The sequence below is a fragment of the Centropristis striata genome, chromosome 3 (assembly GCF_030273125.1).
Source record: "Centropristis striata isolate RG_2023a ecotype Rhode Island chromosome 3, C.striata_1.0, whole genome shotgun sequence".
In the NCBI taxonomy this organism is placed as follows: Eukaryota; Metazoa; Chordata; class Actinopteri; order Perciformes; family Serranidae; genus Centropristis; species Centropristis striata.
The window spans coordinates 35,050,971-35,062,977 of record NC_081519.1 but is presented as its reverse complement, the minus strand read 5'-3'; the positions used below and the strand labels follow the sequence as shown (position 1 = coordinate 35,062,977).

The 12,007-nt window shown below is 38.4% G+C and overlaps 1 protein-coding gene across 3 annotated transcripts in view; it reads right to left on the bottom strand.

Moving 5' to 3' along the window:
- The window catches only part of LOC131969025 (metabotropic glutamate receptor 4-like), a 203,304-nt gene that overhangs the window by 165,254 nt on the left and 26,043 nt on the right, over positions 1-12,007 (bottom strand). The window lies entirely within an intron of this gene.

The following is a 12,007-nucleotide window of genomic DNA, read 5'->3' as shown; positions in this document are numbered from 1 at the left end:
ATTTAAAAAATACTGACACATTTGTCATTTCTGCTTTGTGGTTTTATTTATTGGAGATATATTGTTTTTTCACATTTGTGTGTAAATATTCTTAAGAATTAAAGGTTAATTTCTATTTGAAAGGGTCTACTTGCACAATAAGTCTATGACAGCATCATATATCAGTGTCATAAATTCCAATAATATTGTTTATTACAATAATTTCCGAGAGAACATATCTAACAAAAACAGTTATTGTGGCAGGCCTATACATATAAAAGTAAAAGTATTTTCAATAGTCTGGACGAATTTCTCCATTAGAGGGAAATAAAAGACATTTTTATATAGTAATAATTTAATAGTTTTACAAACAATAAATAATATTTTACCTATAACGTGTTTTTAAAGACAATTTATATAAAAAATAAATAAATAATAGTCCTATTATTTTTCTTGTTAATAATGAAATTACATTTCAGTCTTTGTTGAGCCAGATCAGATTTATTAATCTGTATGGTGGGCCGCATGATACTGGCTTGATCTTCATTTTGCCATTTTACAGTTGGACCAAACTGATCCTGGGATACAGTGTAGTTAAACTTTAGTCTCACACAGTTGACTCCAATCACATGCCACCCCTCCTGTTCCTCTCTCTCTGGTAAGTTGGGTGTTTTTAATTAAAGACGAGGCCCGAGTCCACAGCTGTTCTGTCAGACTGAGACCGAGCTGTCAGAGGCAGGCTGGACTGTGGTCGCTCTGCTGCTCCGTCTTGTCCAATCGTGTACGTGTGTACACATGACGTAGCGCAACACGGCGTCTCTCGGAGTGACAGCTGAGCTGCGACAGTCGTCGTGGCTGAGACAGGGAGGAAAGCAGCGAGTGATGACGAGAGAACAGCTTGTTGGAAAAATAAGTTGATTCTGTTCAAAGTCGACAGCTGCACTGACTTTGTTTACTCAAGATTTACAATATTGCCAGCAAGAAAGACTCCGATGAAGAAGTAAACATGCCGTACCAGCTGGTGTATGGTTGTTGTGTTAATAAATGATAACACCTTAGTAGAAAATGTAACACTAAAGTTGCAACATAAGTATCTTTTCTTTTTTTTTCAGTGATGGCAGACTGTAAAGTAATTTATTCATCCTGGAACTTAAAAAGACTTCTTGTTTGTATTTACTTAAAGGCAGAATGAGTGTGTGTCCAAGGCTGTGCTGCCCAACTGTGTCAACCTCTCCACAAGATCTTCAACCTCAGTCTACAGTTGGGGCGAGTACCGGCACTGTGGAAAATTTCCTATGTTGTGTCGGTACCAAAAATAAAATTTCCAGCTGAACTTAAAGATTACAGACCAGTAGCCCTCACTTCTCACATCAGGAAGACCTCGGAGCGGCTGATTCTACGCCTACTGAGGAGTGAACACATTGGAGTGAACGATGCTGTCCTCAACAGCATCGTTCACTCAACAGTGAACATGCTTCACTGTGCCCTTGCTCATCTGGAGGAAACTGGCGCTTATGTGAGAATCATGTTCTTTGATTTTTCAAGCGCATTCAACACCATCCGACCCAACATACCAAGCTCACAGAGATGGGAGTGGACCTTTCCTTCATCTCCTGGATCACAGATCACCTGACAGGAAGACCACAGTATGTCAGGTTGGGGGACTGTGTTTCTGGGACATTAATGAGCAGCACAGAGGCTCCACAAGGCACTGTTCTGGCTCCATTCCTGTTCACACTTTACACAAGGGACTTCAAATACAACTCTGAGTCCTGCCACATCCAGAATTACTCAGACGACACTGCTATTGTGGCGTGTATCAGGAATGGACAGGAATCTGAATATAGGGATCTGATAGAAGCCTTCAGTGACTAGAGGCACAAGAACTATCTCCTACTGAACACCTCAAAGACTAAGGAAATGATCAGAGATTTCCACAGGTTCAAGCCCCCCCCCCCCTTTAGCCAGTGAATACCTGTGGGGTGGACATGGAGGTGGAGCAAAGTTATAAGTATCTAGGTGTATTCCTTGATAATAAGTTGGACTGCTCCTGACTCCTTTTTCTTAAGGAAGCTCAGATCTCTTGACATCTGTAGTAAGATGCTGCAGATGTTTTATCAGTCTGTGGTGGTAGTGTGTTGTTTTATGCTGCAGTCTGCTGGGGAGGCAGCATCAGACACAGAGATGCAGGAGGTTGGACATACTGGTTTAAAGAGCTGGCTCACACTGGAGGAGGTGGTGGGGAGTTGCACTGTCAAGATATTCGAGGCCATCCTGAAATACCCAGATCATCCGCTACACAAAACCTTTATGGACCAAAAAAACAGCAGCAGACGGCTCCTCTCTCTCCGTTGCAGGACGGAGAGATTCAAAAGATCCTTCGCTCCTACATCTGGCTGACTAAGACTAACTGAATTTTCCCTCTGGTATAAATAAAGTAATTTTGATTTGATTTTGTGATTTAAGATTTTTCTACGGCAGTTTGACAAGATTCAAAGTTGGCCACTCCCCCTTTCTCAACAAAATCGAATTAGTCAATGCTAAGCCAGGGGTCGACAAACTTTAATAACAAAAGAGCCATTGTTGGCTCCTACAGAGAAAAAATGTTGGAATGGAGCCACAAACCTTATTTTGAGCCTTACACAATGAAGATAAAACAGCCTAAACTAAATCTAAATTAGCCTACCGACAACACTAATAGGTCATAATGAGCATTTATTTATATGATTTTGTCAGAATGCAGCGAGGTCCCAAGTGCAAATGAGACTGGACACCGAAGAAATATCTCAGGAGATTTGGAATCGAAAGTTCGTCTATCGTGGGAAACTCAAAACTAGACTTGAAGTTTGGAGGTGAAGGCGGCGGGCTGTAGACTTATGTAGCTACGAAGCACATTTTAGTTTTTTAGATGTTGTTTTTTTTATTGCCATATAAAAGCTACACATTGAAGAATATAAATTGCTTTGGGCCTACAACAATGATAAATATAAAATTAAAATGTAAAGAAATAATCGTTTCATTTCAAATATTTTTTGTCACAGAGAGCCACTGCAGACGGCCTGAAGAGCCACATGTGGCTCTGGAGCCGTGGGTTGTCTACCCCTGTGCTAAGCTTATGGCCAGAGCATTTGTGTCCAGATTGGACTGTTCAGAGTAGCATCCCGCTTTTCCGTGCAGACGGGCAGAACAGAGCCCCGGGGGACAAGAGGCCGAGGAGTGACAGCTGGAGGCAGAGAAACACCCAAATATGTCACAAACACAGCAAAATAAGAAGAAAAGAGACATTGGGGGTGTCCTACTCTTTGTGCTTTTAACTGGAAGATTGCTTCAGTTTTTAAATCTGTTAAATAAATGATTGGTGTTTCTGTTTTAATGGGTTTTTAATACTAACTTAACCGTTAAGATGTGCAGCCAGAAAACTGCAGAGGTTTAAAAATTTCATAGAAATTAACTCATCAATTTCGCTGCCTCTCTAAAAGTTTGTTAAGAGCCGATAATTAACATATAATAAAGTGTTTTCACAATGTTAAGAGCTATGTCTAAATGTTCTGCAGTTTGCTGCTTTTGCAGGTGTTTTATCTTCGTGTGGTAAAAAAAAATTACATGCAGCTGGGGGCGAGGGGGTAATATTGAGAGGAAAAAACTCTGAAACTCAATCCGAAAGTCAATGTCATAAATTTACAAAAAATATTCTGTTTTTTCTGCTATAAGTGGTAATTTTATGAGAAAAAGCCCTACAAATTTACAAGAAAAATATTTGAATATTCTCTGAGATCATAAGGATCATTTGTGATAAAAAAAAAAATATATATATATATATATATATATATTAGATTAAAATTAACTATTTGAGGGGGAAAAAAAGGCTGTAAAAATAATGTTTTGGGGTTTTTTTGTCAGTGAATCACATCGCTTCACTTTGTGACTTTGCTTGTCGTGCATTATGCCTGCACTGGATGACCTGATACTCGTAATTACTAAATACTCAAAATCACCATATTACCATAAGCACCCAGACTTTGAATAGAAAACAGTATACTGATTTGGATGAGGTGCTGGCAGTGATGTGTTTGTTCTCGTACATTTTCTCATAAATGTACAACTTCAATCTGGACCTACATATTATATTATTATTATACATATAATATACCAACCTCTACTGGCTCCATCATTTTTTTCTTTTACCTATAATGTCTAAATGTAGGAACCAGTATGTTTGTAATAACATGAATGAAAAGTAAAGTCTTTCCTTTTTTTATTCTAACTGATTGTAGGAATGGAATATAAATCATGCATCAACATCCATAAAGAATCTCGTTTCAAAGAAGACCTTGATGATTCCCCTTTGTGCTCACAGCCACATAGGACACATGCTGCCTCCACTGAAGCAGCTGAAAAGATATTGGTCAGAATTGATCAGACGGACATGCTATGTGACTACTTCACAGTCTCGAGCAGTCAGAATTCCCCTAATTGCTTCATTGATGCCGTTTCTCACACAGAACATGATTATGATTTTATGCCACTGGAAAAGTAAGTAAAACCCTGGAGATTGTCATAATGTGTATTCCTTTTTACTTTGAACACTGTTGCTTTACCCTCCTCTTATGTTGCGGGTCAAATTGACCCATTTCAATTTTTTTTTTAAAAAACCTAAAAAAAAAAAAAATGTTTAAGTATTTTTTCATCAAAAGAAAAAAATGTAAAATTAAATTTTAACTTTAATGTGCATTTTTTTACGGAAAACGATTGAACCATAATCTGTGAGAGGCAAAGAACACCATCGCTCTAAATATTGATTGAAATGGTTAGTAATGGAGTTATTAATGAAATATAAGCAATGTTTATTGTTGTTGTTTTTATTTCTGACATTTTTGGATAATTAAACATGCCCTGGGTTATTGCTGTTCCTTAAAAAAATGAACATAACAGGAGGGTTAAGCATGAAATATTAAAACTTACACTACATTTATGTGTGTTATTTAAAATATAGATACTCTGCATGTTGCCATCTCCAAAGAGAAGAAACTGCAGAAAGTCTACACTAACTTGGACACATTTTCAACAATAATCCTTAATATTACTCCAAATATTTAAATGGACGAGAGAAAGCTTTCTGTGGGCAAAGTAATTTCTGTTCTCTTTTGCAGCCCTGCTAATATTAATATAAAATATATATTTTTAGCATAGTCTTTGAGACCTTTATAAAGTCACTCTTTGTATTTAAATGGTCCTCCTGTAGCGGGAACACTACTCATTTCATTAAATTATTAACACTCGAGTGTGACCATGGTCTGTCTCGGGGAACCTTCCACCATGTGTGTGTTATGTCAGCGGAGCCCGGCAAAGCTTGGCGGTGGCCTGTGTTCGCTGAGTGCACCATCTCGGCCAGAGGCGGTTTCCATGGGAGGATAGCTTCCCAGATCTCTTCATCATCCAGAGCGTGCCAGACATGTGTGTAATGGTCTCTCTCATGCCTCACTGCAGACTGTCTTCGGTCTGCGAAAACTACATACAGAATTAGACGGCAGGGGGGTTGACAAACGCTCTTCCGCAATTCCCGACAGGTCCAGTGGCCTTTTCACACACACACGCCCAGACTGCAAACACAGGTTGGAGGCACTTAAGCACAAACACGAGCGTGCCCACGTACGTGCACACTCCGGCCGAGAGAGGGGAGAAAAAAAAGCACACAAGTAGAGTTTGTTTGCGGTTTCTCTGCGCTGTTTGGCATTTGTCGACTTCAGTGTCAAACTGACAATCACTATAGGTCAAACTAAATTGCCTGTTGTCCAAGGTGTCTTGAAACAAGCTTGCCTAAATAATTACTCACTCAACCATGCTCCGGCCGCCTGAGGAGAAACACTGGGCCGTTTTATCTTCAGAGAAGGTTATGATATGTCCGATTTTATGAACCAGATGTCACTGTGAAAGAAAAATAAAGTGCCATAACAGGATTTAACTTCTCTCTCCACCCCGGTCAATCTGACATTACAGCATCTTGACAATCGATCCGTGCTGCTCAGCCAAGCAGCTTGATAAGAAGTGCTCAGACAGCTGATTATGTTTTGTGGTCGCAGCCTGGCCTTTTCCCTGTCTGACACCAGTCTATTACTGCGGGGATCTGTAAGCAGCTGTAATCACCTGTATAGGTGCTGTGGCTATGATAAGGATGAAAGGAGCATAGCTGAGCCACCGAACACTGGCCCCGACCATCAGAGATCAATACGTCATCTTGTCCAATCATAAACCACATCGACCTTTCGCCTGTCAACAGATATATTAGGGTAGTGTGTGATACGGTCCTTTCATGATAAAAATGGAATCTGCGATCAGCAGTTCGGCTACATCCAAACTTTCCCACATCTAAAGCATTTGATGTCATGTTAACCGATGTAAGGTACGATAAAACACCCTGCATGTATTTTATAGTGTTTGTTAGTAGGGACAGTTCTCTTGATGCAATCACATAGTTCAGTGATCTGTAAATCTGGCCATGAAAATATTTAATTAAGCTGGTGTAGCTCAATATCCAATCAATACACTTCCATTTTTTCACAGCCAGATTAGCACATGCCAAAGATCTCCATGGCTACAGGCAAGGCATCCGCACACTGTGAATGATGCTATTTGCATTCAATTCAGTGACATTTTTCTGTGGAAAAATACTTCAATGCAGTGTGGACGTGTCTTTTCTTTGCCCAGAATGGTTACTCATGACTCAGTGTGGACCCGGGTGAAGCAGCATTCCTCTATGGCTGCAACTAATGATTCCTCTCATTACTGATTATTTTCTGCATCAATTTGATGATCATTCGTCTAGTATATGATGTCAGAAAATAGGGTGAAATGCTGATCAAAGTGTCCAGCAAACAGTCTAAAACCCAAGATATTCAGATCATATGTGGTAAATAATTGTGTGTGATGCTAATTATGAATCAATTATAAATAAAGAAAAGTTTTGGATTCATTTTCTGTTGACCTAGTAATCTACTACACATTTTCTTCGAGGGTTTTGTTGTCAACTTCCTGGTGTGATGAGAGTTTTGCAAGAACAAACAAGCAAACCAAAAGGAAAGTACTAAGAAACTTTCAACAGCTAAATTATAAAAATAAAATATGCAAATGGCTGCTAGATTTGTTTCACTGGTAATCTATTGACTGGTGGTTAGATTTTGAAATCCACCAGCCATAGTGAAAGGTGGACAAAAAAGTAAATGTTTACCTGATGGTAAGTCACACAGCCTACTCTGTCAACTTCTACCTCAAACAATGTATTCATATTCATACACTGCTTCAAGAAAAGTTGGTTCTATGTATAATACAAGTACAGTAGACGAAGAGAAGAACACAGTGTAAGAGGGATAGTGTTTTATGTTGACTAGAGCGGACTGATATATGGGTTGACAGATATTATCAGTCGATATCTGTTTCGGTATATATGCTGTCTGATGAGCGCAGTTATGAAAAGTTACTGCAGCTTCTGAAAACGTGGCAAGAGAACTCTGCCTGGTCAATTCAGATAACAGAAAAGCCTTCAAAATTGTATATGATATATCAACAACTGGACAGTATGGTTAAAACCTAAGACTGCAACTAATAACTATTATCATCAAATAATCACCCCATCATGTTCTTGATTAGTTAATTAATCAACTGCTTAACAAAAAGTTAAAAAAGATAGTAAACATGTCCATCATGATTTCCCAGAACCCAAAATGATAAGAAAATTGAGAAACATGATGCAGGCTACCATACATGCTACAAGTATTTGCTGGCTGGGAGCCCACCACATGCAGCGGGTGCCATATTTTTCCCCCCGCCCCTCAGACACTGCCACTGCAACAACACAACCTAATGGGGTCTTTGCACACAGTCTGATATTATTGAGTCTCAATGACTAAATCCTCATGTTTAGTCTGTTGTGTTCAAAGACAAATTCAAAAACGGTTGCCGACAATTTTCACATTTACAAATGTGAAATTTAAATGTGCAAAGAGAATGTCAGAAAAGCCACAATTCAAATCAAATATAACTGTATCACAAAATAATTAAAATTCATTGTAAAAATAGTCTTTCACCAACTCATTATGCTTAAGGAGAAGCATAAAGCTTTATTTTTTCTTCATTTGAACTATTTAACTTATATTATTATTTATTGATGCATTCATCATCATTTTTTCTGTCCATTTATGAAATAACTTATACTAACCTATAGTACCAATGTTCATTAGATTTGTTTTAATTTTACCCCCAGACCACATGCTGTGTAGTCGTGTGTGTGCGTCAGAATCAGAGTAACAACGAAAGCCATCAGCCCGTCCAAACATATACTTAACACACATACAATATGACAAAGGACAGGACAGGGAGACAGGGATGAAAGAAAAGAAATGTGTGTGTGTGTTTGTGTGTGTGTGTGTGTGTGTGTGTGTGTGTGTGTGTGTGTGTGTGTGTGTGTGTGCGTGTGTGTGCGTGTGTGTGCGTGTGCGTGCGTGTGTTGGTCATACTGCTAGCTGCAGTGAAGGATCAGCTGGATTGTAATTGGTCCAGTTCTTTTTAATGTGTGCCTGCATGATTTTTGAGTAACTTATCAAACCAGATTCCCAACTTCAGAAAGTCGACCTAAAAGTGATTCTGCAAATTTTGAAATCTGCTCTGGGCACTTTGTACACTCATCAGAAGTAACAGACATTTTACTTCCCAAGGGGCGCATTTTTTAAAATAGTTTTTGCTAATAGAAATATTTTTTTAAATGCAAATTCACTCACCAAGTTCAACTGTTCAACTGCTCGTTAATGCCATTATGTAATCAGCCGATCACATTGCAGCAACTCAATGAATTAGGCATGTAGACATTGTGAGATGACCTGCTGAAGTTCAAAGCGAGCATCAGGATGAGGAAGAAAGGTGATTTGAACGTGGCATGGTTGTTGGTCTGAGTATTTCAAACTGCTGATCCAACAACCATCTCTAGGGTTTACAGAGAATGGTCTGAAACAGAGAAAATATCCAGTGAGAGGCAGTTCTCTGGTTGTTGATGCTAGAGGTCAGAGGAGAAACGTCAGACTGGTTTGAGATGATAGAAAGACAACACTAACTCAAATAACCACTCGTTACAACCAAGGTCTGCAGAAGAGCATCTCTGAACACAAAACATTTCCAATCTTACAGTAGATGGGCTATAGCAGCAGAAGGTCACCCCACTTTATTAGGTACACACTTTATGTAATAAAGTGGCCAGTGAGTGTATGTTTATCATTTCATATCATTTCTGTCTTTTTCTGAGTCTTTCTGGAGACAGATTACAAAACAAAATGCCCAAAATTCCGAATCTCCTGAAGAGCTGCATTAATAGCTATTATAAACAGTTTTATAATGTTTTGAAGTGGATTTTGTGTTGCTTAAAGTTTCCAGGCACAACTCGATCATGAACTCTGGTTCCACATTATGATCATCAATCTGCATACAGTGTATTCTGCCTCCAGCTGCGTTCCCCGGACCGTGACGGTCCAACACGAAAAACAAGACCCATCACAGCCCTACGTATGAGTCGCAATGTTAGTTCTCATTCATTCACACACACTCCTGCTGTCCCATTCAGTGGCTTACTGACACCAACACATACCTGAGCAGTGATTTGATTGATGGATTCTATACGGTAATAATTTGCTTTCTGTTGACAGCAATTTGCGCCACTAGGGAATATAGTGGCTGTTTGTTTTCATGCTTTAACAGAAGTCATCGAAGTGGAGGAATGGTCATATTACTGAACCGATATATACACAGTAAAATATGTAAATTAACAGCCTGTAAGAGAACCATGCACATATGTGTGGAAACCCACCCACCCACACGCACACAGACAAACACACGCGTGTTTGGCATGAGAAGAAAGCCGACAGATGGCAGAAGGTCTGGATTTGGATTCTGGATGGACGTTTGTCAACTCTTGAAGATACAGAAATGTTGTTACGGCTGATTTTCATGAAGAATCAGTTGCTTAGATTCGCCGAGATGAAATCAGAGCTAAGGAAAAAATATAATTATAGAGTAAAACAATATAATTATATTGCAGCACACAGAAATCTTACAGAGGAGGCCAAAGCCTGCCACCAGCAATTTGTCTCTTTAACGCGAGCAAAGCAAACAGTGTGAGGAGAAACAAAACACCTATCATAAAGCATCACAAGAAATGTAATCAGGAATTGTTTCCGATTTGAAAATAATTTGAAACACATCCAGTATTTAAACTTTGTGAGACTTATTTGTCGTATATTCTTACGGTTGTTGTTATAAAGTGTCTGTTTTGCGGCCTTGTGTGCTGTCAGAGCTTTTTCAGACAAATGAGTCACCGTGAATCAACACTTACTCATCCAGCAACAGAAAATACACGAGAGGAAGAAAAGAAAATCAAGCCAAAATAAAGGATATGCTGTTTAAAGGAACTACTAACTAAGTGCACTCGTATTGTATTTCTATGTTTATACATTATGTCGAAGCAGAATAGCTGGAACATTACTTTTTAATGAAAAAAAAAACAAGAATCAGACAGATCTCTGACTAACCCCATTCATAAAACAAATATAAAACATCAAGTTTCAAGTCATAGAAAAAAAAGATTATGTGTATTTCTGAAGTGCTGCGCATGAACCATATGTATTATAGCAATGTGTGTTTTGAGCAATGTCAATTTACCTTATTTATGGACATAAGCCTATTACAGATACATTTTGATATTGGTGTATAAGTCAGCTGATCAGCAACAAGAAATTGCAGAACAGAAATGGCAGTTTAGGGTTGAGGAACCTGTAGAAACAGTGACACAATATTATAGTTTCTCCACTAGAAAGCATTAATATGTTTTTGAAGGTTGTTTTTTTTTTCAATGTTAAATGTTCTACTCAGTTGGCCCGGCATAGCAAGACTATTTTAATACATATCAGTCACTCTCAGTTCATTTCATGTGTTGTTTTTTATTTTATTTCATTTGTATCTAAGTGGAAGATGAAATAACAACAACTTAATACAAATCATTTTAACATTATTTTTTTTAGATACAACTCGAAAAAAGAAAAACAATCAGATAGACAAACAGATATACTACCAACATAAAAGCACAACAGTCCATGTGTAGCAGAGAACCAGAGGAGTCACAGTCCAGCTGAGGATATTTACCTAAAGTCTGTTCAGTGTGGGTTAATAAACTCAATCCATCCTTTCCAACGTTTATCAAACATCACTCTTGAGTCTCAATTTAAATGTTAATTTCTCCATTACAAAGATTTCTTACATCACATTAAGCCAATCTTCTAAAGTAGGATCTTGTCTTAGCTTTTTTTTCTTTTTTTTTTTACCTCCAAGGTGCATGATTAACGAGTACAGACCAAAATGCTTCTGAATCGCCCAAAAACCAACCAGAGCAGCAAAGTGTGTGACACATGCTAATTGGGTTGTTGCTTCGTCCATTTTTAAGCAGAAAAAAACATGACGGTCTGGTCACCAACGTTCTCAAATGACAGCTAAAACCCTAAAATGTGTTGAGAAAAGGTGAGAAATAGGCAAGAAGATCTTATCTTATCTATCATATTAGATCAGCGCTGCGTAGTTTGACAGTATGATCAGAGTTTCATGAGTTGCACTGAGCGTCAGTCATCCTATCAAACCTGCCATATAGGATACATAATATATAACGCTTGGCAGGGGAAAATCTGTCTGAATGGGTGGTGACCAGACTCATCTGTCAGAGCAAATAAAATATGACCTCTGCAGATTCAACTGGTTTCCATGCTACCACTCAGTATGTATCTTGATCACAATTCTTACAACACCAAAAAAAATCTATGAAATCCATATGAAGATTATGTCAGAATTGGGATTCAAATGAACAGTATCCAGTGGGATGTAGTATATTTTTCCCTTTTAATTTTCAACTTAAAGGACTTATGGTAAAGCTTATAATCATTAAAAGGTCTTTTGTCTCCTCTGGTGCACAAGACAATTATTTGTATCCTCCCAGTGGAAAAGT